Source organism: Manis javanica, chromosome 16 (assembly GCF_040802235.1).
Source record: "Manis javanica isolate MJ-LG chromosome 16, MJ_LKY, whole genome shotgun sequence".
Taxonomy (NCBI): domain Eukaryota; kingdom Metazoa; phylum Chordata; class Mammalia; order Pholidota; family Manidae; genus Manis; species Manis javanica.
This window is the reverse complement of record NC_133171.1, coordinates 30,156,082-30,180,683: the sequence shown is the minus strand read 5'-3', so window position 1 is coordinate 30,180,683 and position 24,602 is coordinate 30,156,082. Positions and strand designations below refer to the sequence as shown.

Sequence of the window (24,602 nt, the reverse complement as noted above, 5' to 3'; positions counted from 1 at the left end):
TTTTGGGGAGCACATTGCCCAGAGTCTGGGCAGAAGGAGCCAACACAGTATGACATTATGATTACAGGTTTGGAAGATGGCATGGAGACCCCAGGTACCAGTGAAAAGCCCTTTAAGTCCACTGGCTTGACTGCTCTTGTGTCAACAAGTACAGAGAGTATAACAGACATTCACACAAAGGATCTGCCAGCTACAGAACGCAAAGACTATGCCCAAGACAAAATCCAGAGCACCACAACTCCCAATATAGCATCTTTTTACTCAATAGAGAAAGTAGGTGGAGAGACACAGGCAACAGTTGAGAAAGATGGCTTGATGGCGTTGACCTTCGTTGGAATTGTAGTATCTTACTATCCATTGGATTCATTGGTGGGATCATTGCTGTGGTTGTGTGAAAAATGTTGGGAAGGTACTCACTCTGAAAAGTTGGAGAGTTGTGCCTTTCTGTCAACATGTTTAGAAAGGAATTCCTCATTTTATGAGACTAGCATTACCCTGATACAAAAACCACATAAGAACACTGCACACACACACACACACACACATACACACACATACACAAAGAAAGAAAATTATAGGCTAATATCCCTGATGAACATAGATGCAAAAATCATGAACAAAATATTAACAAACTGAATTCAATAATGCATTAAAAGAATCATATATGTCATCAAGTGGTATTTATTCCAGGGATGCAAGGATGGTTCAATATCTGCAAATCAACCAACATGATACAACACATTAAAAAAATGAAGGATAAAATTCATATGATCATCTCAATAGATGTAGTAAAGGCACTTGACAAAATTCAACATCTGTTTATGATAAAAACTCTCAACTAAGTGGGTATAGAGGGCATGCACCTCAACATAATAAAAGCCATATATGATGAACCCACAGCTGTTATGTATGACAAGCCCACCATTTTTCAATGATTAAAAAGGTGAAAATATTTTCTTTAGGATCAGGAGCAAGAGAAGGGTACCCAGTCTCACCAATTTTACACAGCATAGTATTGGAAGCCCTAGCCAGAGACGTCAGGAAGGAAAAATAAATAAAAGGCATCCAAATTAGAAAATAAGTAAATTGTCTCTATTTGTGGATGACATGCTTTTATATATAAAAAACCCTTAAAGACTCCGCAAAAAAAACTATTAGCACTAATAAACAAATTCAGTAAAGTTGCAGGGTACAAAATCAATATGCAAAAATCTGTTGTATTTCTATACACTAGCAACAAACTATCACAAAGAGAAATTTAGAAAATAGTCCTATTACTAGGAATAAATTTAACCAAATAGGTGAAAGACCTATTCACTGAAAAATATAAGACATTGATGAAAGAAATCTAAAAAGACAGAAATATATGTAAAGATACTCCATGCTTATGAATTGGAAGATTTAATATTGCTAAAATGTCCATATTACCCAAAACAATCTGCAGGTTCAATGTAATTCCTTTAAAAATTCCAATGATATTTTTCACAGAAATGGAACAAATAATCCTAAAATTTTTACAGTATCACAGAAGACCCTGAATAGCTAAGACAGTCTTGAGAAAGGAGAAAAGTGAAGGCATCATGTTCCCTGATTTCAAACTATATTATAAAGTTATAGTAATCAAAATGCTGTGGTACTGGTATTGTGTAAAAACAGGCACATAGGTCAATGGAGAAGCATAGAGAGCCCAGAAATAAACATGTGCAAATATTGTAAATTAATTAATAACAAAGAAGATAATAAAAGAAGATAACAAAGAAGATACAGTGGGAAAGGTCAGTCTCTTCAGTAAATGATTATAAAAACTGGACACCTGCAAAAGAATGAAAGTAGACTATCTTACACCATACACAAAAATTAATCCAAAATGGATTAAATGCTTAAATGTCAGACCTCAAACTATAAAACTAGGAATAAACCATAGGCAGTGAGCTATTTGACATCAATCTTGATGATTTTTTGGATCTGATTTCAAAAGCAAAGACAACAAAATAGAAAATAAACACATGGGATGACATCAAGCTAAAAAGCTTCTGCCCAGCTAAGGAAACCATCAACAAAATGAAAATGCAATCTACTGAATGGGAAAACTTTTGGAAATCGTATGTCTGATTAGGGTTTAATATACAAAATATATTAAAAACTCATATGATTCAATAGCAAAAAAAGAAAAGGTCCTGTTACAAAGAGAGCAGAGGATATCTGAATAGATTTTTTTTTTGAAGAAAACACTGATGGCCTGAAGGCACATGAAAAGATGCTCAACACCACTAATCATAAAGGAAATGCAAGTCAAACCACAGTGAGATATCACCTCACACCTGTGAGAATGGCTAGTATTAAAAAAAAAACAAGGATTAACAAATGTTACTGATGATGTGGAAGAAAGGGAACCCTTGTGCACTGTTGGTGGCAATATAAATTGATGCAGCTACTCTGGTAAACAGTATGGAGATTCCTCAAAAAATTAAAAACAACTCCCATGTGATTCAGTGATTCCACCTCTGGGTATTTATTCAAAGAAATTGAAACACTATTTGAAAAGATTAATGCTCTCTCATGTTCATTGCAGTATTGTACACAGTAGCCAAGATAATGGGATATTACTCAGCCACAAAAAAGAATGAAATCTTCTCATTTACGACATGGAAGGACCATGAGGTAATTACACTTAAATGAAATAAGTCAAAGAAAGACAAATGCAATATGACTTCATTATATGTGGACTCTTAAAAACGAAACTCATAGATACAGACAACAGACTGGTGGTTGCCAGACAAGAGAGGGCTTAGAGGAGGGGATCTAGGGGTACAATCTTCCAGTTATAAAATAAGTCATGGGAATGTAATGTACAGCCTGGTGACCATAGTCAGTAACAGTGTGGTGCATATTTAAAAGTTGCCAAGATAATAAATCTAAAAGTTTCTTATCACAAGGAAAAGAAATGAATTGTTGATATTATGTGCTCTCTGATAAGGTCACATAATCTCTGTGGTATTTTTGCCCAGAATATAAAATTTCAATCTAAGTTTGAGGAAACCAGACAAACACACATTGAGGGACATTGTACAAAATATCTGACTTAATTTTTTCAGAATTAATAGGGTTCTGAAAGAGACAAAGACTGAGTGTCAACCATTGGAAGAAACCAAGAGACACAGCAATTAAATGCCATGTTGGATCCTTAGTAGATCCAGAAATAGAAAAAGGACATTAGGGGAAAAGCTGGTGAAATTAGAATAAAGTCTATAGTGGTTTTTTTTAGCATTATTGTATGAATGTTAATTGTACTGTGGTTATGTAATATATTAATATTAGGAGAGTGTGGATAAGGGTATATAAAATTCCCTTCCTATTGCAAATCTTCTGTAATTCTAAAATTTAAAAATTACATATGGCTAGGAGATATAATGGGAAAATAAACTAAAAATAATTTACTCAAACCTGATAGTACAACCAATATTTTACACTATAATTTAAATTTATTTACACTTTTGTAACTCAGAAGTTTGTGTTGGACATATGACATTTATGGTCACAAAACTATTTAAAAATAAGCAAGGAAAAAAGCCAGAATGAATACACAGTAGTCATTTTTCAACTATATCTGCAAAAACTAGTGAGCATCTACTATGTGCTAGGCACTGTGATAGCCTCTACAAAAGAATAAGTAAACAAAACATAAACAATCTTTAACTTTAAGAAACTTATATTCTGTTTTGGGAGACAGGTTAAAATAATTGCATAATATAATAAATGTTTAATAACTAAAATAAATGTCATAAAGGAAACAACAATATGAACAAGATAGAGATAATGGGATTGGACAAGCCAAGACCTGCTATAGAAAGGATGGTTAGAAATGGCTCTGGGAACTGGTGACATATATCCTGAGATCTGGACAGTGAGGAAAAGCTGTCTTTGAGAAGAAAGAGAGAAAAAATTCTAGGAAGGGAAAAATACCGAAACAAAACATGTGTGACAGTCCTCAAACAGCAAAGGCTGTGATATCCTTGTAGCACTGAAAGACATGTTAAGTGCTTTAAATAAACTTAGAATGTGATAAACACAGAGGGGTGGGGAGTGGCCAGACATGCAGAACCCAAAAGGTAGTGAAAATGTGTTTGCCTTTTTACATCTTGAGCAAAATGTGAAGTCACTTAATTGTTGTAAGCATGGAAGTAAAATTTGAATTAGAGGGGATAGGAGAATGAAGACTTCCAGGAGTTTCTTATCAAAATTCAGGTAATAGGTAATACTTCCCTGGGCGAGGACTTGAACTAGAAGTTGTAGAAAAATAGTGTGAAATAAGCTTTGGATATAGAATATATAGGAGTTACAGTGGTCTGGATATAGAAGGTGAGGAAAAGGGAAAAATTGAGACAGACTCTGAAATTTTTGTATTGAGTTACAATGTGAGAAGAACGAAAAACTGAAGGTTTCTTGTTTGCTATTTTAGGAAGAGTATAATTGCTATTTTAGGAAGAGTTTCCTAAAGTTTTTACCCTCCAAGAATTATTTTGTGGTTAGCAGAGTTAGAAAAGGTAGGGTGCAGAGTAAGCCAGACTCAGCAGGAGATGGGAGACGGGAGCTTTACTATGACTTAATTTATTTTTAAGAATGCTACTTAAAAGGTGTGTGAGATCACAGGGGTAAAAGTGTTTGTCCAGTAGAATGTTCAAGATGTAGGGCTTTTGAAACTAACATTCTTCCTATAATTGCTCAAATGTAGTACTCTTTTATCATGACAACACTGACATTCTCCTAAGAAATTGTGTGTATTTGGCAATCTAGTTCTGACATAGCTAAGAGGTACAAAAGAGTAAAATACTACTTCTGAGTAGCTGAGATGTGTACTTTTGCCCCATGCTTCTACTTTACAATATTGCACAGAGTGAATACTACTACTTTACACTTAAAGCAATGGTAGTCATAGTGTGTTACTAAAGATCGTGTTCCAAAATATGCTGGATTGGTGGGAAAAAAATCAACTGTAACCAAATAACTGTTACAGATAGACATAGATTTTTCCTTTACAATGGAATTAACGTTTAAGTAAGAAAGAAAATTCATATTAGTATTCACAAGAATTGCAGACAATTTTTATTTAGAGTTGTCAGTTTTTGAAGTAAGGTATTTTTTAGCTATTCAAAAAGAATCACACTTCACAAAGAATATTATTCTCCTGTATTTTATTAATGTACTTGTTAGGCTTAAAAGTTTCCTAAATTTCACTTGTTAAATAATGGTAATTCTTTAAATCCCAATGCAGTTAGTATAAAGAGAAGTTGACCAATATGATTTTTCTTTCTACTGAGTGTAGATGGCAACAGGTAATTCACATCAGTGGCTGACCTTGACTTGGTTAAAGCAGTCAGTGAAGCTTTCATGCTTAAAAATCTGTTAAGAAGAATTATATTATTCCATTCCAAGCTCTTAAAGTGCTCTGAATTAATATAACTGACATCTAGATGTCAAAATCATATGATTTACTTTTATAGTCATAGCTCCCCAAAGCATAAAATAATAATATATGTTATATATATGTTTACATGTCAGTGGCAAAAAAATTGCTTTTGTTTAAATTTAAGTTCATTTTCATAAGTATGGGTCAGTTTACTTCAATAAATATAAAATTTTGTCATCTTCATATCTTGTTTGGTAGCAAGAAGAAAACCTACCTGAATTAGCTTCTAAAAAAATATTTTTAACAATGAATAAAACAGATGGCCTTATGGGCACCCACATACAAGAAATAAAGTGTAATATGAAGTATAACCAGGTTTGTCACTCACGTTTGCATGATTTTAGGCATCCACGTTTTTGAGATTTGTTTCTGCTTACAGTATTCTTCATATCTACTGCCCTTAATTCTGGGTTTTACATGATCCTGGCTTATCAAATTCCTTATCTTGGTCCTAATTTATTGTAACTCTAGACCTCCAGTGTCCAACACTGTCTACCTTTCACAGATTCAGAGGTTTGTTTTTAATCAAGAGTAAAGACAATTTAGTACATAACAGACTATGGCTATTTCAGTTAGCTAAGTTTCAACATTTAGGCTAGGGGTAAATGTTCCTTTATTCCTGAGGAAAAAAAACAAGTTGAGACCTTTATCCATTTCCTTCAGTTTGGAGACTATTAAGGAGTTCAGATTTGTACTCTTGATCAAGGGAATGTAAGTATGCAGTAGTAATTTTATTAAATCAAATTCTGTCAGTATTTATTAAAAATTACCATTGAGTTGACAAGTCAGCTTCACACCAGTTGATAAGTCTTGCTAACTATACTGTTGAGAAGGATTCTAAGGCTTATTCTGGGTTTAGTAGTCAAGGGTGCCATGTGAATTAGTGATGCAGTCTGTTGGCATGAAGAGTGAGAAAGAGACTTGAATGCCACCTGTGTGCCACCCTCTAAAGACAACACAAAAGTAATAGAGGAATGTCAGCAACTCAGTACCAAACTTTCTCCATCTTTAGTGTACTAAGAATCATTTCATTAACTCAAAAAAAATTTTAGGTTGCTGGTATCCACTCCAGAGATTATTTAGTAGGTTTGGGATAAGGTTCCTTAATCATCATGTCTTTCAAGCACCCATATGAGTTGGATGACAGTGAAATGATAGCCATATTTTGAAAGAGATGTTCTTTTTAACAAACTTTGTTTTCCCCAGCGCCCTAAAGATATCAACCAACTAGAAAAGATCATTGGAATGATATCAAAACTAGTGAAAATGTGAGGGGTTAACTCAATATCTATAATATTTTATAGAAATTCTTACTATAAGCAAACAAATAAATAAAATATATCTCATACAGATAATTATTCAGATTGTTTATGCAACCCCAGGTATAGGTATCTTTGATGTCTTAAGAGTATCTTTGATGATTTTTATAGGTCAAGTCAATTTATATATTTTACCAGTTAAAACTAGTTCTGTCTTTTGGAACGAGCCCTAGTAATTCTAATCACTTTTTCCACAGGTAGTCCTCCTATATTCTCTTTTCCAAGTAACCTCCTACATTCAATGTGTCCTCATATTTCTGGGTTAAGTCCCTTTCATCTTAGTTTTCTAATAATTTGCTGATGACACTCATTACAATCTTTGCTCAGGTTTAAACAGTTTTCCATGTGCTTTTTTGAGACATGAATTTGATTCCTTTTTATCATCCAGTCATTTTATTTCCATTTATGCATTCAGCAAAATGCTAGAGTTCACTTTTTAGTATAGTGATTACATACATGAAAGTTGGCCTGACACTGAAATGAATTTGATTTCCGGTTCTATTACTAGGATGTCTGAAATTGTGCAAGGTTCCATATGGGTGGATGATAAAGAAGTTTATTTTTAGGAAAATGTTATTTATTTCTTTTCATAATGCTGGAAAACGTAATAGAACATTTGCCAATAGGACTCTTGAATTAAAAGTTCAGTTTTTATGTTTTAAGTAATTTTCACTAGAGGAAAAATTAAAAGCAAAGGAAAACAAGTTGGAAACACACTTATGACTTGGGTAAATTACTAGCTGTACAGTACAGGCAGTCAGATTCTGTGACCAGATTCTTAACATTCCAAATTGAACTGCTCACAGTTAGCGCTGCAGACGTGACTTTTTTTTTAGAGCCAGTATTCCCTCTGCCAAAATGTCCTGTTTGCTTGGATCATATCAACAAACTGGCAGACCTGCCCAATTTCTGCCATTGCCTACCCGCACATCTTCTGGCATTTAGAGGCTTGCATTCCATGCCAAGTTACCCGATCTGCCATACTCCATCACATGAGCTTTTTCCCTTACTATCTACTCTAAGTTGTTTAATTATTATCCATAGTTCTTGTGATGGAATCTGCCATTTGCCTATTCTTATATTGATTCACATTCTCATCTTATTCCTCACCAACAGAAAGCTGATTTTGTTCAGAGTGGAATGAACCTGGCAAAGAAAACTGCATTTTCTAGTCCTCTATTCAAAGAGGGCGTGCCTGTAACTAAGTCTTGATCAGTGAACTTTTACAGTAGATTTTTTTCATGACAATTAGGAACTCAAAAGAAGAGAAGGTTTAAGTCAGTTGGCATATGTCAGTTTGTCTTTTTCTCTTTCTTACTTCCTGAAAAGCAAATGGGATGGTGAGGATCCTAGTGGTCATCTTGTAAGTGTGAGGTCACTTCAAGGGGATGGAAGCCCAAGGATGGGGGAACAAATACCTGGGAGCAAGGAGGATATCAAGAGCATCATTAGGTTGACCTAAAAAGCCCTAATATAGATTTCATTGTCTGAGAGAACTATGATTCCCTATCTTATTTAAGCATGATTTCCTGGTTTCAGTTTCTTAGAGTCTAATAAATTGATACATCATTCTGAGAGAGGTGACTCAAAAAAAAACAGTTCTGATAATGATTTTATAGAAAGAATCCTATAATTTTTCCAAGGGAACCTTTTCTAGTTTGTAAATTTATTTGTTTTAACTACAGGTGGTTATTAGGAAAAAAAGGGTTATGAGTCGAGTTGCCAAAAACTAAGGGGAAATTAAGTCCCGAATCAAATGTTTCCTACTGGCTTGTGAAAACTATTCATGAATAATGAAGAGCCATAAAGATTTTGAAAACACAATAAATAAGCATGTATAGTAAAATACTGTCTATAAAACTCCTAATCCATGAAATATTTACATGCCTTAAAATTTGTTAGACAAAAACCTTATCAGTTAGGAAGTATTATTGGAACTTTGGGTGAGACAATAATTTGCATTTAGGATTTGCCTTGTACTTTGCTGAAAGTTTAACGGCGCTTAATTCCACCCATTAAAACAGTTTTCTACCCTCATTCATTGAGAGGATCAAAACATGCATCCTGAGGTGATATTAATCCTCTGCTCCTTCTCCCACCACTTCTTCCCTCACCTCCCATGTTGAAAACCACTGCATCAGGTAGAATCTGACAATTCTGCCTTGAGATCATATTTCATTTGTTCCTCTATTTATTTCACCTGTTCCGCATTTAAATCTCTCTCTCTCTTTATTTAAAATATTGAGGTAAGTTAACCCCTATTTTTCTCTAATAATGAAACTATGTTCATCCAGCCCTCCCTTCTCTTCTGACTTCCATGAAATATATCGGAAGTTAGTAATTAGCATAAATGTTAAGAAGTACATATTAATGAAATAGTTAGGGATCTATAATGGTAACAATAGGGAACTTTATACCTACTACTAACTTGCTACAAACCTTGTAGAGTTGTTAGTCATCAGTGAAGTATGATTAACGGTACCTTCAATTTCTACCACATGGTACTGTTATAAAATTGTATGTAATAATGTGTGTATAATAGTTTTACATGAAACAGTAAGATAGTGATATTTCTCTGAAATGTGGAAGATTTGAAATGTCTGTTTACTCATCTATTCTTGAATATATTTCTTGTTAAAAAGTCAGATCATTAGATCCATCAGTTTCAGGTTAGTTATATCAGACATACAACAATAGGAAAAATTGTGAATATACAATTGTCTCTTATTTATATTTAAATTTATATTTATAGTGACTGAAAAATCACAGATATTTATAAGTGTTTCTAATGAGAATGCCTTTATAAACTGAAATATATATATATAGCAGTTTATAGCATATACTTTGTTCCAAACTCTTTACCAGTATTAAGTAATTTAATCCACCTAATAAACTTATATGACAGATATTTTAAAGATAATGAAACCAAGGCACAAAAAGTCTGAAGAATTTATGAAAGGTCATATGGCTTTAAGTGTTGGAATCCACATTGTAGTTCAGAAAGTGTGGCTAAGGAGTTCATATTCATAACCATTAACAATACAAGTTATGTATCTTATGTAAAAAAATAATTTTGTTAGTCATTCTTTTTTAAATTTTTAAAAAGCATTTTCAGCTCTAAAAATCAGATCTTCAGCTTTGCCACCTGGTAGCTGCTTAGTCAAAATCATATTCTTTACTTTGTTCAAAAATAATATCTGAATTAAAAATGTCTAATGGCAGCTCCAATGTGAATGCTGTATTTTTTCTTGGTATTTGTGGCAGTAATGGAATTGGGCATTTAAAAAATATATACTATTAGTCCATTTGTGGGTTCTGTGATTCTACTGCTATTTTGTTCCTTCAGTTTTCCTTTGTTCTTATACTCCACATATGAGTGAAATCATTTGGTACTTGTCTTTCTCCACCTGGCTTATTTCACTGAGCATAATACCCTCTAGCTCCATCCATGTTGTTGCAAATGGTAGGATCTGTTTTTTTCTTATGGCTGAGTAATATTCCATTGTGTATATGTACCACATCTTCTTTATCCATTCATCTACTGATGGACATTTAGGTTGCTTCCATATCTTAGCTATTGTAAATAGTTACCAAAGGGAAAGGGACTGGGGAGGATGGGTGGGAAGGGAAGGACAAGGGTGGGGAAGAAGAAAGGGGGCATTACGATTAGCATGCATAATGTGGGGGGTGGGTACGAGGAGGGCTGTGCAACAAAGAGCAGACAAGTAGTGATTTTACAGCATCTTACTATGCTGATGGACAGTGACTGTGAAGGGGTATGTGGGGGGGACTTGGTGAAGGGGGGAGCCTAGTAAACATAATGTTCTTCATGTAATTGTAGATTAATGATACCAAAATTAAAAAATAAAAAAATACTGTGTTCAAAATAAATCAAACAAAACAAAACAAAACAAACAAACAATATATATATATACACTAGGCAGTATTGTAGCAGGAGAGGATATGACAGAAAATAAAGATGGAAAATATTACTGAAAGTTATCTGTATGCTTTTAAGTGGAAAATGTATAAAATACTGTAGATACTCTTTATCTTCCCCAAATAACTCATGACACTAAAATGGTGTGGGGAGGAACCAAGATAATATTAAATTGTGAAAATATTCTGCTGACATTTTAAATAATACATTATTGCATCTTTTTATATATCACACATTTAAATGAAATGCATTTTGTATAAAAACAAGTCTCATAAAGTAGCATCATTACTAAATTTGATTGCTTCAATGTTTAAATACTGGCAATGTGATGCTAACAATAGCTATTATTTTTCTCATTTTCTTACCAAATTTGCTTTCAGGATGTAAGTCAAGGTATAGAATTTCTTTGCTTAAAGCCAACTAAAATTTTTACAATATTAAGATTAGTAAAATATTAAGATTAGTTTTGCCAGATCATTTTCTTACCATGAATATGCCAGCATAGATGTTTTATAATCTGTAGAATTAAATTTTCAAGTACTATATCCTCTTAACTAGCCTCATATTGGTCATTTAAACAATGAAATTGATTTATAAAATGAATGTCTCACCCAGTTTGGGATGCTATTTCTGATAAGTTTATGAAAGTTGCTAATAAGCCATTTTCTTTTCAAAACAATTGCATATGTCTCTTCATTTGATACAGTACTTGACATACATATTGTAACAACAGGATGAGATATATTTGGCTATTTTACATAGGAATTTAAAGTAAAAATATATTTGAATATGAAAACCAAGTCTAAAATATTGACTTAAAATCCCTCTTTCATGCAGAGATGGGAATAAAAATATACTTACATGAGTTGTATCATATTATTTCAAACTATTTCCTCCTAAAAAGAACTGATAAAAATCTTAAAGCATATTTAGTTTGTGTATTTTTAATGATGTTAAATATATTTCATGGGTATGGTGACCAGTGAATATAATGAACTATTTGACCACTTCATTTAAAATTAAAATTATATGCTCCTTATCACTTTTATCCTACTAAATTTTTTCTCCACAGCACTTTCTTGTAAATAAGATTTACTGGCACACAACCATGCCTATTGCTTTATGTATTGTCTGTGTTGCTTTACCCTCACAATGATAGGTTTGTGTAGTTATGAGTAGAGGTTATGACCAACAAAGGCTAACATATTTACTATTTGACCTTTTACAGAAATTTTGCCAGTCTAACTGTTAAATAATTCACTGATGTGTTGTGTTTGTGATCTGACTCATCTTACTAGATTATAAATCCTGTGGAAGCAGAGATTTCTCTCTGGTTTTATTTATTTTTTCTCTTGATGACTTTTGCATCCCCAGCGTTGGTAATAATACCCGGCACATAGTAAACACTTAAAAATATTGATGTATAAATTATAAATAAACAAAAAAATAAAATGTTGATCACTTTCTTCATATATTTACTCTCTTTCTTAGTTAATCCTTTAATGTTTTTTAAAAGATAGGTTGGCATTTAACAAAACAGTCATATATAAATTTAAAAGATACAAATGAACTGGCAAAAATTCTAAAATATATGATGTTAAGTATATTTCATGATTGTGAATTATTAATGAATATAAGAAAATGGAAACAATGTCAGTTAGAGAAGGAAATTTTCTAGCTATTTCAGTATATAAGATGTCAGTATATGTTCCATTTCATTATATAAAATTGGTTACAGCAAGAATTACAAATTTTGGCAAATTGGCCACACTAAGAATAAAAAAATAAATTATTAAATAATTTAGAATATGGCTTTTTAAATATTGTGACGATGTCACATATTTATGATGAAAAGGTACAATTCATTGGCAGAGAGAACAGTAGAGTGTTTTCATGGTTTTGAAAGTGGAAGTGATGATAAGTATTGCTGTTTTGCTTTCAGTGTGATCAAAAATGAAAAAATGAAATCTACAATGTAGAAGGAACCTAAAAGGAAGAGGTTGCTTCATCTTAGTGTCCATGATAGACAAGGAAAGTAATGTGAAGAATTGTCAGACTTGAACAAAATATAGCAGGAAAGTAGTTTTCAAAAAGGTCACAAAAAATACGTAACATACAATTTCAGTAGCCTTCAGGTGTGACAGTAGCTTAAAATGAATGGAAAAATGTGTTAAGGACCTACTGATAAAATAATATGAAGCAATGTCATTGAGGAAGAAAAGAATGAAATACCTAAAAATCTCAGTTATTGCTCAAGTTACAGGTTATGCTAAAAGCTTATGTGCATAAAATTGTCAAACACTTTCAGTCAGGTAAACCTAACAGCTGAGACTTGAAAAATTATGAAAGCCAGAGAATGCATGTTACCGTTTCTAAGAGCCAGAAAAGGAAAAGGAAAAGAATGGTGCCCAGTGATATGAGGAGATGGTGTAATGTTCTACAGTGAAAATGAGCTTTGGATGCCCTGGAGCTGTGATGGCCCATCAGAAGTGCCCCACGTTGGGAAACGATAATCAGATTGTTTTACCCCCCTGCGAATCAGTCATTGAGTGCGGCTGACACTGGAAGGAATCACAGTGTGGGATGAGTCAGGTTTCATCAGCATAACAATCTGTAAATAGGGCTTAAAGTGGAAAATATCTTTTGACAGCACTCACAAGTGTGTCATTGATGGGAAAGAAGTTCTTAATTCCCCTTACTTTCTGGTAGTTAATTTTATGTCATGATTTACACCTTGTCTCTGAGATTTCAAATACATTGGTTACAGTGCCCTTCTCAACCTGGAATTGCTTCACTCTTCAATTTATTATTATTGTTTATGTCTTCTATGCCTTGGCTGATTTTTGGTATAGTAAATTTATATATCATTGAGAGTAAGGTATTGAAGTCTTCAGATATTACTGTTGATTTGCCAGTTTCTCCTTTCAATTGTCTCAGTATTTGCTTCCTATATTTTTGAGCTTTGTTTTTATGTGTGTGTATACTGACAGTTTTTTTATTTTCAGAATAATGAACACTTTTTGTAATGAACTATCTTTCTTTGTAGTAATATTTTAAAACCCATTTTGATAGAATTAATTTAGTCATTTCAGCTTTTTTGCTTTCTTCCTGCATGTATATCTTTTTTCATCCTTTATTTTTAGCTTATTTGTGTCTTTATTGTGATAGAAATCTGGGTTGTAGCTTGGCAGATTTTTTTTTTCTTTCTTTACCAATTTTTAAATACTATTCCATTGTCCTCCAACTTACATAATTTCAGACTGAAGTTCTTCTGTATTTCTTATTTTTCCCCAGATGTATAATGTTGCTATTCTGGCTTCTCTCAAGATTATTTCTTTATCTTGTGCTTATTTAAGTATGATATGTCTAAGTTACTGGAGAGGCATTTATTGTGCTTGATTTTCTCTAAGATTCTTGGATCTGTGGCTTGCTCTGTGTCATTAACTTTGGAAAATTCTCATCCATTTTATTTTGAAATATTCTCTTTCTGGGATTCAATTATACATATATTACAATGTTTGATGTTGAGTGACAGCTCTTGATGATCTTTTTATAGTTTTTCCTCATTATGTTTTAGTATGGGTACTTTTAATGACTTATCTTCAAGTGCATTAATTCTTTCCTTGGGTATGTTGAATCTACTGAAGTGCCCATCAAAGACATTTTACCTGTCTTTAAAAAATGTTTGTATCATTTCCATTTGATTTATCTTTTAGTTTTCATCTCCTTTTTGAAATATCTCATCTTATCTTATACCTAATGATGCTGTATTAACATCATTAATGTATTAATTATAGCTATTTTAATTCTTCCAGATAGTTTAATGTCCCTGTCATGCCTGTATGTGGTTCTGATGATTACTTTGTATCTTTTGAGTGACCTTTTTTCTTGCCTTCTATTATGTCCCGTTGTTGTTATTAAAAGCCATCTATCTTCTGCAGGACAGTAAAGACTGGGGTAAATAGTTTTATGCCTGGAAATGGGCACTGCTTACTGCTTTCCTTCCACTGAGCCTTTAGTGGAGGCTATTAAGTTGATAGAATCAAAGTAAGGTTGAATTTTACTTTCTCTCTCTCTCTCTCTCTCTCTCTCTCTCTCTGTTGCTATGGCTACCATCAATGAAACACTGCTTTCAAATTCCTGTAGTTAGATCATGTGCTTTGGGATGCGGATTGATTTTTCAGAGTCATTCTGCTGAAGTGTGAAATTTAGGTTTTTCCTTTATGTTTTGCCTCCTGGAATGTTGTTTGCATTATCCTGTTCCTTTTCTGTCCTTCTTACACAAGTAATATGCTATTGCTTCTAACTCAAAATTTGTTAGTTTGGCAGTGAGACGGATAGTTGTGAGGTTAGCTCCCTGTGGTTCTAACTAAAGCTCCCTCTTAGGCATGCACTTTGTTCCTAGGTCTCAAGAATGTGTCCTTGTTTTTCCTCACCCTCCAAGGACTGTCTTTAAAAATGTTTGTATCATTTTTAAATGTATTCTTGCCCTTCCTCTAGAAGTTTTGTTTCCACCTTTCTCTTTTTCCCCAGATGCAATGGGTTTCCATTGCCCCCAAGAGCAGCAGTGCTTTGTATCCTTAAACCCCTAGATTAAGGCTTTGCCTCACAGTGGAGTGAAGGGAAAAGATCTGGATGAAATTTTTTTCACTTAATGCACAGCTACTATTTTCCCATCCCAGGTTTGTATCTCAATTTGCCCTCCTTAGGGCTGTTTCTGATCTTTTTGATAAATTTTGTGGAAAAATAGCCTTCAGGAGGGTGTGGACTTCCTCACTTTCTGTAGTCCTAGGTCACAGATTTATACTAAGTGTAAGTATATGAAGGCTACGTTCATGACCAATTCTCAGCTATTCTATTAAAACTCTTCTCACTGATATCTGCCTGCTTCTATCCCAGTAAGTGCTCACATCTACAGTTTCTAAAAGAAATCATCTATCCTCATATTTTGGCCATTTTGTTGTTCTGCAACCTCAGCTATGCAATACATTTGGGGAAAAAAGGTGAATTTCAAGTTAATTGGACTCTTTTATATAATAGAGAGAGAGTGATGCTCCTAGTAGTTATTTACATCCAAGAGTAAAAGCACACTTGATTTTTAATTGGTAAGTGATCATTTTCAGCTTTTTATTCTCTTTTAGATTATATTAATGATAAAATTCAAGCAGAGCAGTAGTCACCCAACTTCATTGTCTTTATAGCTATTTCTCCTCTGTGATACCTCTTATTTAAACACTTTGTGCTTTGTGACATGTTTTCCATCCACAGTATATCATACCGGTTTACCACCAGTGTAAGTTTTATAAATTACACTACTACATTTTTCAGATATTATCTATGCTTCATATACCTCCAATGACAGGTTTCTCATTGTAATAATGACAGCAAGTGTTTCTACTCCAATATTTCTTCTTAAATTTGCTTTTTGGACCATTCTTGTCCCCAACATTCAAATTGGATTCCACAAGAACCAGAACATAAGCCATAGCTAACTATGAACTGTATTTTTGGAGTGATCTTGGGATCAACATCTTCAGAAGAGAAGGAAAGGTAGATTGGACATACAGAGAAAATGAGCCCTGTGGTCCCAATGGAGGCTTCAGCAGAGCCCACAGGGCTTTCCAGAATTAGGATGACATGGGAGAGTTGTCTTGGCTTGGGAGGAAGGGCTTTATACTTCTGTGTGGTAAGCCATCAGAGGAGGCGTCCCACAGAAGGAGCATGACATTTGAGGAAAGTATTTCTCTTCAGGCATATTACAGTATGCACAGTATTTACTTTTTACTTCTCTTTTGTCTGTCAGATGAAAGTATCTTAAAATTAGTAGCTATGATTGTTAGGGGTCTGAAAAAACACAGGCGTACCTCATTTTATCGCACTTTGCTTTATTGTGTGCACTTTTCTCTTCTGAAAAGTGCTCCTGCCTTCTCTTACCTTAGAAATAGGAGCAGGCATGTCAATATAAGTTAAATATTTATTCCAAGAAATCCTCACCTAGGAAGTTAAGACTGTAAACCAATAAATAACTTCACTATTTGCTTCAGGAAATTGTTGCAATAAAAATATCTGAGAAAACAGTTTGCTCATCTGAGCAAACAGCTGTCAGACAACATTTTTCACACCTGGAGAAACAGCTTACTTATCATGACAACAGTTCCATAAAAACTTACGTCAAAATTTTTACCTCACTTGTCTTCCAGCCCTATACTATTGTGTAAAAAACTGTTTAATTCTAAAAAGCTCTTCACCTCAAGAGAACCAATTTAAATATGCTGAACTGACGCTTTGAATGCTATAAATACCCTTTACTAACTTCCTCTGTTTGAGACACTACTAAGGCTGTGTCAAGTTAGTGTTCTCTGTTGCAGCAAATTTAATAAATTGAGGTTGACTTGGTAGATTTTGCTGGTGGGGTAGGGGGGGAGACTGTGATTGTTGATTCTGAGAATCAGCTGAAGAGCATCCCACTTTCGTATTGCTGGCGTTGCTTAAGATCATCTACCCAGAAACAGTGCCTTCCCCTAAGGCCGCATCCTCTCCAAGTATCTCTCTGACCAGGATAGTAAGTCATGCCCCCCATTTGATCTGAGTTTTGATTTCTGTTTTACTAGATCAAGAATTGTCAAGCTATGGCCTGCAGACTTTAACTGTCCACCTATGTCTATGGCATCTTCTCTGCTACAACAGAGCTGAATAGTTGGGACTGAGTCAATATGGTCCCACAATTGAAAATATTTGCTCTCTTCTCTTCTAGAGAACAATATTACTAACCTTTTGCCTGGATCCAAAATGCTGGGATTACCTCCTAAGAATGGGATCCCTCTTTTACAAATCACTTAATATGTGCTCAGAAATTAGAAATTCTTATCTTTGATGAAAATGTGACTTTCAGTGACAAAACAGTAGTTTTTGGTTTTTTTTTTCTTTTTTTCTGTCTGTTCTTGTCACTTTTTGTTTTGTGTAAGAGGAACATTGTAAGACAGAGTGAGCATAGATCCTAGAAGTCTGTCCTTTAAGATGGTTCCAAGCACCTGATAAAGTCAGAAAGTCTTATGTTTGTATCTTCTAAGATAAACTTTCCTTTGGTTAACTTTTCAAAACATTATGTATAGAGTTTCATATATCTGTCTTTGCTTTGTTTAGATCAAGAATTGCCAAATTAATTTATGTGTGTGGCTGAGAACCAGTTTATTTGGTTACGTCTTTCTAACATTGAGAGTTTTATTGCACCCAAATTGGCAGTGGTTCATCCTTGACCAGATTATGGAAACATTTGGTTTTATAAGGACTGTTCTTGCCAACTATTCAAGTTCTTCTAAAGACTTACCAGTCTCATTGGACCTCTCAACCAAAACATAGCTTTCTTCATGTTTTAATTCATATATGTATCTCTCTAACTGGTATAATTTCACCAAGAACAACTTGAAAATTGAAAAGCACTGTATATGCTTCTCTTGATTTCCTTTTTCCCCTTTTTCTTTTTAGCAGACCTGTGGTTGAAATTCTTAACTGTATCAAAAGTTGCAAAAGAAACTGTGTGACAGAAGCAATTGTGAAATACCATTTAAAAAGAAAGTAACTATTAAAATTTCCTTCAGATTCTCACAGATTAGATACATTGTATATTTCTTTAGCCAATAGTACACTTTAAACCTGAAAATTTCTATAATGGGTTAATGAAAGTCTCAAATTTTGGAATTTGTTTTAGAAAAACTATATATACCAAAATTGATATATCAAATGAATAAAAGAGAAGTCCAGGTTCATGAGAACGGATATACTATTTTAAGTATCACTCTCTCAGTGCTACAAATGTGTTTTGATTAATTCCTCATTTATATCTTCATGTAGCAGCCATGCTATTTTCTTGGCTAACTCCTAGATCACCAGTAAGTGTTCTGATCTTATATTGAAGCCAGATACATTTTAGTTCTTGTTGAAAGATAAAATTGACATTCAGCTATGTTTCCGGTGGAAAATATATAGATACATTTTCTAGGGAAATGTCTTCTTTATAGGTCTGCCTTAGAGTTAATTATGGGTTGGGTTTGTAAAAAAGAACTTAGGAAAGAAGGAACAGAATGAACAGCTTCCTGTAGTGAAATTTTTCCACAACTGTCTACCAATTTTAGACAACTCTGCTAAAAAAATAAAACAAACAGAAAAACTGCTTACATACAAACTACCAATGCATCCCAAAAATATGTAACTTTATTTATTCAAGTCTTTCAATTTATGTGGAGGTAGTCCTAGGTGGCCAATCTCATCTTGAGAAAGTCTTTAGAAAAACTCACTTCTGGTTTTAGTCTCTACCCAGTGAAGGAGTGGCCACCCATTTGGCATATTAATTATTTTGAGCTGGAGACACTCGAAAAACAGCAGGTGTCAGAAGGGCACTGCGACCTCCCCTTTTCTTCCTGAATGCAGGAAGGGAAACTCCCATGGGAAAGATGCCCCCCCCATACCAGGAGGGAAGAAATGTTTTTATCACTAGATATGGGTAGTTGAGGGCAAGAGGAATCTGTAACAAAGTAACTCCTGTCTTCTTTTGGTCTCCCTTGTACATTTTAGTTACTTTCCCACAATTACCCGTCACTGCTCAAGCTAGCATATAAGTACTCAGCCACTCCTTTCCGTCTTCATTTTCCTGTGGTGACTCCCATGTGTATGTAAAGTTTATTAATTTAAATGCACATGCTTTTTGCCGTTATTGTATCATGTTTAATTCTTACGCCAACCACAGAGTCCAGAAGGTAGAAGGTAGTTTTTTTCCTTGCCTACATCAGTTTTGATGTTCTCTTATTAACAAGATTTCCCATTAATATATGACATCTTCTGTCAGAATGCCTGAATTACTCTTTGGAAATATACTTAAATACTTTTCATAAAAGAGTTATTTCAAAAAATTTTCCATTATTTTAAATGAGTCTATACGTGGTCAAAACTTAGGTTCAAAATTTTCATTGACTCACCAATCTAAGAAGAATGGTACTCTTTTGGTTTATTATGTTTATAGTTTTGAAAGAGAAATGCCTGATAATTCTGAAGATAGTCTAGAAAAATTATTTGAACAACTAAAAAATTATAAATTATAGTATCACAGTGTTACATCTGCGTCTCCTTGTGTTCGTTTAGCAAAAACAAAAATCATGTGTCTTGGAAAGTTTCATTAAATATCTCCTGTTCAGCCAGGTTCCTAAATTTACTTAGGCAATAGTCGGCACAGATTTCCTGACAGGGTAGCCTGATTATCATGGCTGCCTTGTATCCTGATAATTTCAAAAGATATGTAGCTCAATCGCAAGCAATCTATTGTATTCCAGATGAAAATGTGCAGGAGATTATGGAGATATTTAATAAGCTCAACAAACCTCCATTACAACTCATTATAACCATAAAAATAGAAAAGAATATTATATTGCTGTTTGCCTACTGTTTTCATCTTGCAATTTCCCAACCATCCAAGGCTATTAAAAATGAAGAAAGAAATTTCTGTGGATTCCTAATCTCAGAAAATTAAAATTATATCCAAGTCTTTATATTCTGCTGAGCATCTTAGTGCTTCATTAAATTATGAGGAGGCCATTTCAGCTGATATTTTGTCACAGTTGTAAGATGGATTTTTGGTACAGTACTCCATTTTTTCTATTTCACTTGTATTGTCATATGCAGATAAGTTAATCTTGCCTCTAGCATAAAAGTTTTAAAGTGTTTTTTAGTACAGCAAATTGGTGCATTTTAGTTCAGTGTCTCAAAAAGTACACTATACTGTTTCAAGAGTGTAACTTTAAGGTGCATTTTAGTTCAGTGTCTCAAAAAGTACACTATACTGTTTCAATAGTAGGTAAATAAGTTTAATAAGATGTTATAAATATTTTAAAGTATTCATTAAGATAAAATGAAATGGAAATTAAGCATGATTGTGCAAAATCATTTGAATTTCAGCATGCTTTTTTTACAGCATGCTTTATTTCTATACAAAGTTACTTTATTTCATAAATAAGTGCTATGTGGTGATGCTACACAACTTTTCTCCCATAATTTCTATTTAAATGTATCTTTTTGAAAATAATCTACAAATATTTAAAAACTGGTCTTTTGTGTTATTGGAATATAAATAAAGCATGGGTAGATAAGGGCTTTAGTAATGCGATGATTGAGTTAAATCTTTATTTTCAAAGTCCAATTCAAAGCCTTGTAGATCATGGAAGGCAATGAGTAAGTTATAAATAATTAGGAAATGCAGTATCTGCCGTTAGAAACAAAGTATAATGATATAGTAGAAAATTATATTCAAATTCAACTATAATAACAGTAACTTGATTAAGCCAGTATTCAATTAGTCAAAAATGAAAATTTCAAGTAATAATTCTCTATGTTCAGTGGAGATAGATAGCTCAGGTCCTAAATAGCTCTGGGATGCCCTCATGGAAAATAGTAGGACTTGAATTAGACTTTGAAAGATCTATAGGGTTTGAAGGCTGAAAGTGAATGGTGTCAATATGACATGTAAAAGCAGTTAAAAGAGCAGAAGTGGAAAATCAAAAGTATGAGACATACTTTGTAGAGGGTTCCAAAAACTTGATTAAATCAGATATTTTATGGGGGAGTAGTAGAGGATATGGCTTAAACCGTAGAGTGGGGCAAGATTGCAATATTTTGAACAATGTCTTGTTTAAACATGACATTAGAAGAAAAAATAATTTTTATTTGAGTGAATGGTATGATAGAACATATATATGTTATAAGAGGATTAAAAAAGGATCAATTGCATGAGAGGAACTGATCATAGCAAATCATCTTATATTATTTTACTGTATTATGAATATCCTGTTTTATTGATTGTTAGACTCAACAAATGTGGTAAAACTTTTTTTGAACATCATCTACCATCCAGAACTTGGTACTTCTCATATCCTGAGAGTCTAGTCTAAGAATATGCAGTTATTGGGGTGTGGAGAACAGTACAAGTATAACATTGTTAATTAATTAACTTCATAATTTTTACTCCATCTCATTCCAGATCTTCTTTTGAAACAACTCTAAAAAGTGAATTTGAGATGCGATTCTCAGTCCATTGGCTGTGTAGGGAGTAGAATCATGTTGGTTAGGAGACAAAATAGATATAAATGACAGTGATCACTAAATCCGTAGTAGGATTGGGATGGAGAGCATAGAACTGAAACATACTGTGGAGACAGAGGGCAGGGTTTGTATTAAAGGAATGTGGCAAGAAGGAGGGAGGGATGAGTTAGAGGTAAAGTCAAGTAATACAGCTGAATAACAGATTGTATAACCTGCCTCAAATGAGAGGTCAATTACCGAAAGAAGAGTAGTTTTAGGAGAAATGATGATAAATACTTTCGGAATATGTCATGCTTGGAGAGAATTATGGTGAGGAGAAAATTCTGGGAATCCTCAACACTTAATTGGCGATTGTTAGAAGAAGCCTTAAGGAAGACTGAGAAGCAAAGGCTAGAAAGTGACGAGGAGAAACAGAAGAGCAAAAATCTCAAGCAAGACAAAGGAGGAATGCCTTAAAATGGTGCAAGTGATCAATGATGGCAAATGTGGCAGAGATGCCCCGTCACATAAAGTCTGCCAAGAGAATGAAGCATTCTCGTAACACGTTAATCTAATGAGGCCCTTAGGTGCAGTTTATAAGGAATTGGTAAATGTTTTTTTTCTTTGAGGGGAAAAAAAATTCCTTGATTTATATTCATTACAATGCACTGCAAGGATAAGATGCTCTATTTATTCTAATAAATTGTCTCTGGAGCACATTGAACTTCCCAGTTAATTAAATAATACTCTAATTTATTTCTATTTATGTTTTATTATTTTTCCCTGATGTAATTTAAAATATCCTTAATATCTTAAGCCAGAATGTATAGTGCCTTTTATGAGCTACATTAACTCTTTCCTCTTCATTCAATGTATTGAAGACAATAAGGACTCGAGTAACTAAATGAGTGTAGGCAGACTGGCCTCATCCATCTGTGTGATCAGGGACAGTTTTACATTAATCCTTGAAATGGTCTCCTAATTTAGTCAGTTTTCCTAATGTGTAAATTACTTCCTGTGAGAATTGAATAATTTTGAGTCAATGCTAATGTTTTCAGGTCAAGACTATTACTGACATAGGTCTACTTTATGTAACAGCCACAGAAGGAATATTGAGAAGTAAAGAAGTGAGGATCTTTATGCAGACACATAAACATGTATAAATGTACACATACAGACAGATATAATCAGAATATAACTTTCTAACTTGCCTTTATCATTTTTTCTGGGGTAATTCCTTCTATCATTAGATGACTGAATATTCAATAAATTAATTTAACAACTCTCTTTCATCACAATCAAATATTTTACACATATTCACTTACTGTGTATTATGACCAATACTAATATCTAGAAACATAGCAGGAAACAGCATGTATTTCCTCTTGTCAGAGGGTTAGGCCTTTTTAATATTTTGAAATTATTCTCTCTACATTGTTATAAGCATTTTACTGAGAAAATACTTTTATTGACTGACTGCTGTTTGGCCTGTGTAGAAGTAATAAGGTCACAGTTGATTAAAATTCATTCTGCTGTGTTGTTAGATAGAACTTCTATCCACTAAAATAGGTTAAAACTAATAATGGTTGAGGAATGACACATTTTTTCCCCATTTTTGTGATAAGACAGCTTTCCTTCTATTTTTCCTTCTGTGCATCTGTCTTCTCTTGTAAGCCCAGAGCAGAAGAGTTTATACCGCTCTTTTTTTAGTGAGAAAAGTAACTTCCAGTTTCACTTAGATGGATAGATATACAAACCCTGTGGCACTTTCTGGGTAATATTTTGAATATTCTCTCTGACTGCAGCAAGGTATGTGTTTGCTGTTCACTCATTTCTCATACCCCGGAGTACATTCCGATGTTTACAAGCAAGAGGAGGTAACTTGAGAACAGGCAGCTGTGGGCCTCTGTACGTGTACACAGAGCAAGTGCCTGTCTTTAAGGATTCAGGGGGAATGTTGTTAAGCTTGTCTGTAAAACTGAGTCTTTTATATTTACCTATATGGCCTGGTATGTGGTTCTTTTAGTATAAACACTACCGGCTCCCCTTCTCTCTGTCGTGGGATAACAGACTCTACTCCCAAGACCACAGGGGGACCATGAATCTCAGCAAAGACGTTTATTGTCCTCTGCAGTCAGTGTCATTACTGGCTAGAGTTTTCCTTCTCCCTGAACTGTACTCTCTGGCATGTGATCGATCATCCCTTTGAAGGAGGGGTCTTGAAGACACACAGTGTTTTTGCTTCCCCATCCCTTAACTTTGGGCTTGGCTGTGTGAATTGCTTTGATCAATTAAAAGAGACAGAAGAGAGTGCACATGAGGTGTAGACCTAGGCCCAAAGAAACCTTGCGTGTTCCTCTCGCCACCCTGTGCCCCTGCATGCCGAGGCTGGGAGGTTGACAGAGGAGGCGCAGAGCAGACCTGACCAGACCGCGTGAGCTGGTGACCTAAATAAAAGGACAGCATTTGTTGAAATTTCATGTTTCTTTTTTTTAATGTAGCATTATTTGGGCTACAGCTAAATGATATATACATATCCCATATACCAGGTCTTAATAATAAATTAAGGTAGGCCAGAGGAACTGAACTGGGCAATTCTGAGCATTTCCTACTTATTTTATATATTAAAACATGGAAAAATAATTCTTCATTATTTAGGATCACCACAGTGTATGGTTAAACTGATCTGCACATTTTTATTGCCTGCTGGCATAAAGAGTAAGGAACCCACAGTGGGACAAAATTATATCGACACAAAAGGATAGGAGACATTAGAAGGAGAAAGAGAGCTCTAGTGTGCTTCAGTCCCTGG

The 24,602-nt window shown here is 34.0% G+C and overlaps 1 pseudogene; it reads left to right on the top strand.

Moving 5' to 3' along the window:
• Window positions 1-57: 57 nt before the first annotated feature.
• Window positions 58-422, top strand: LOC108383608 (podoplanin pseudogene; annotated as a pseudogene).
• The last annotated feature ends 24,180 nt before the right edge of the window (window positions 423-24,602 follow it).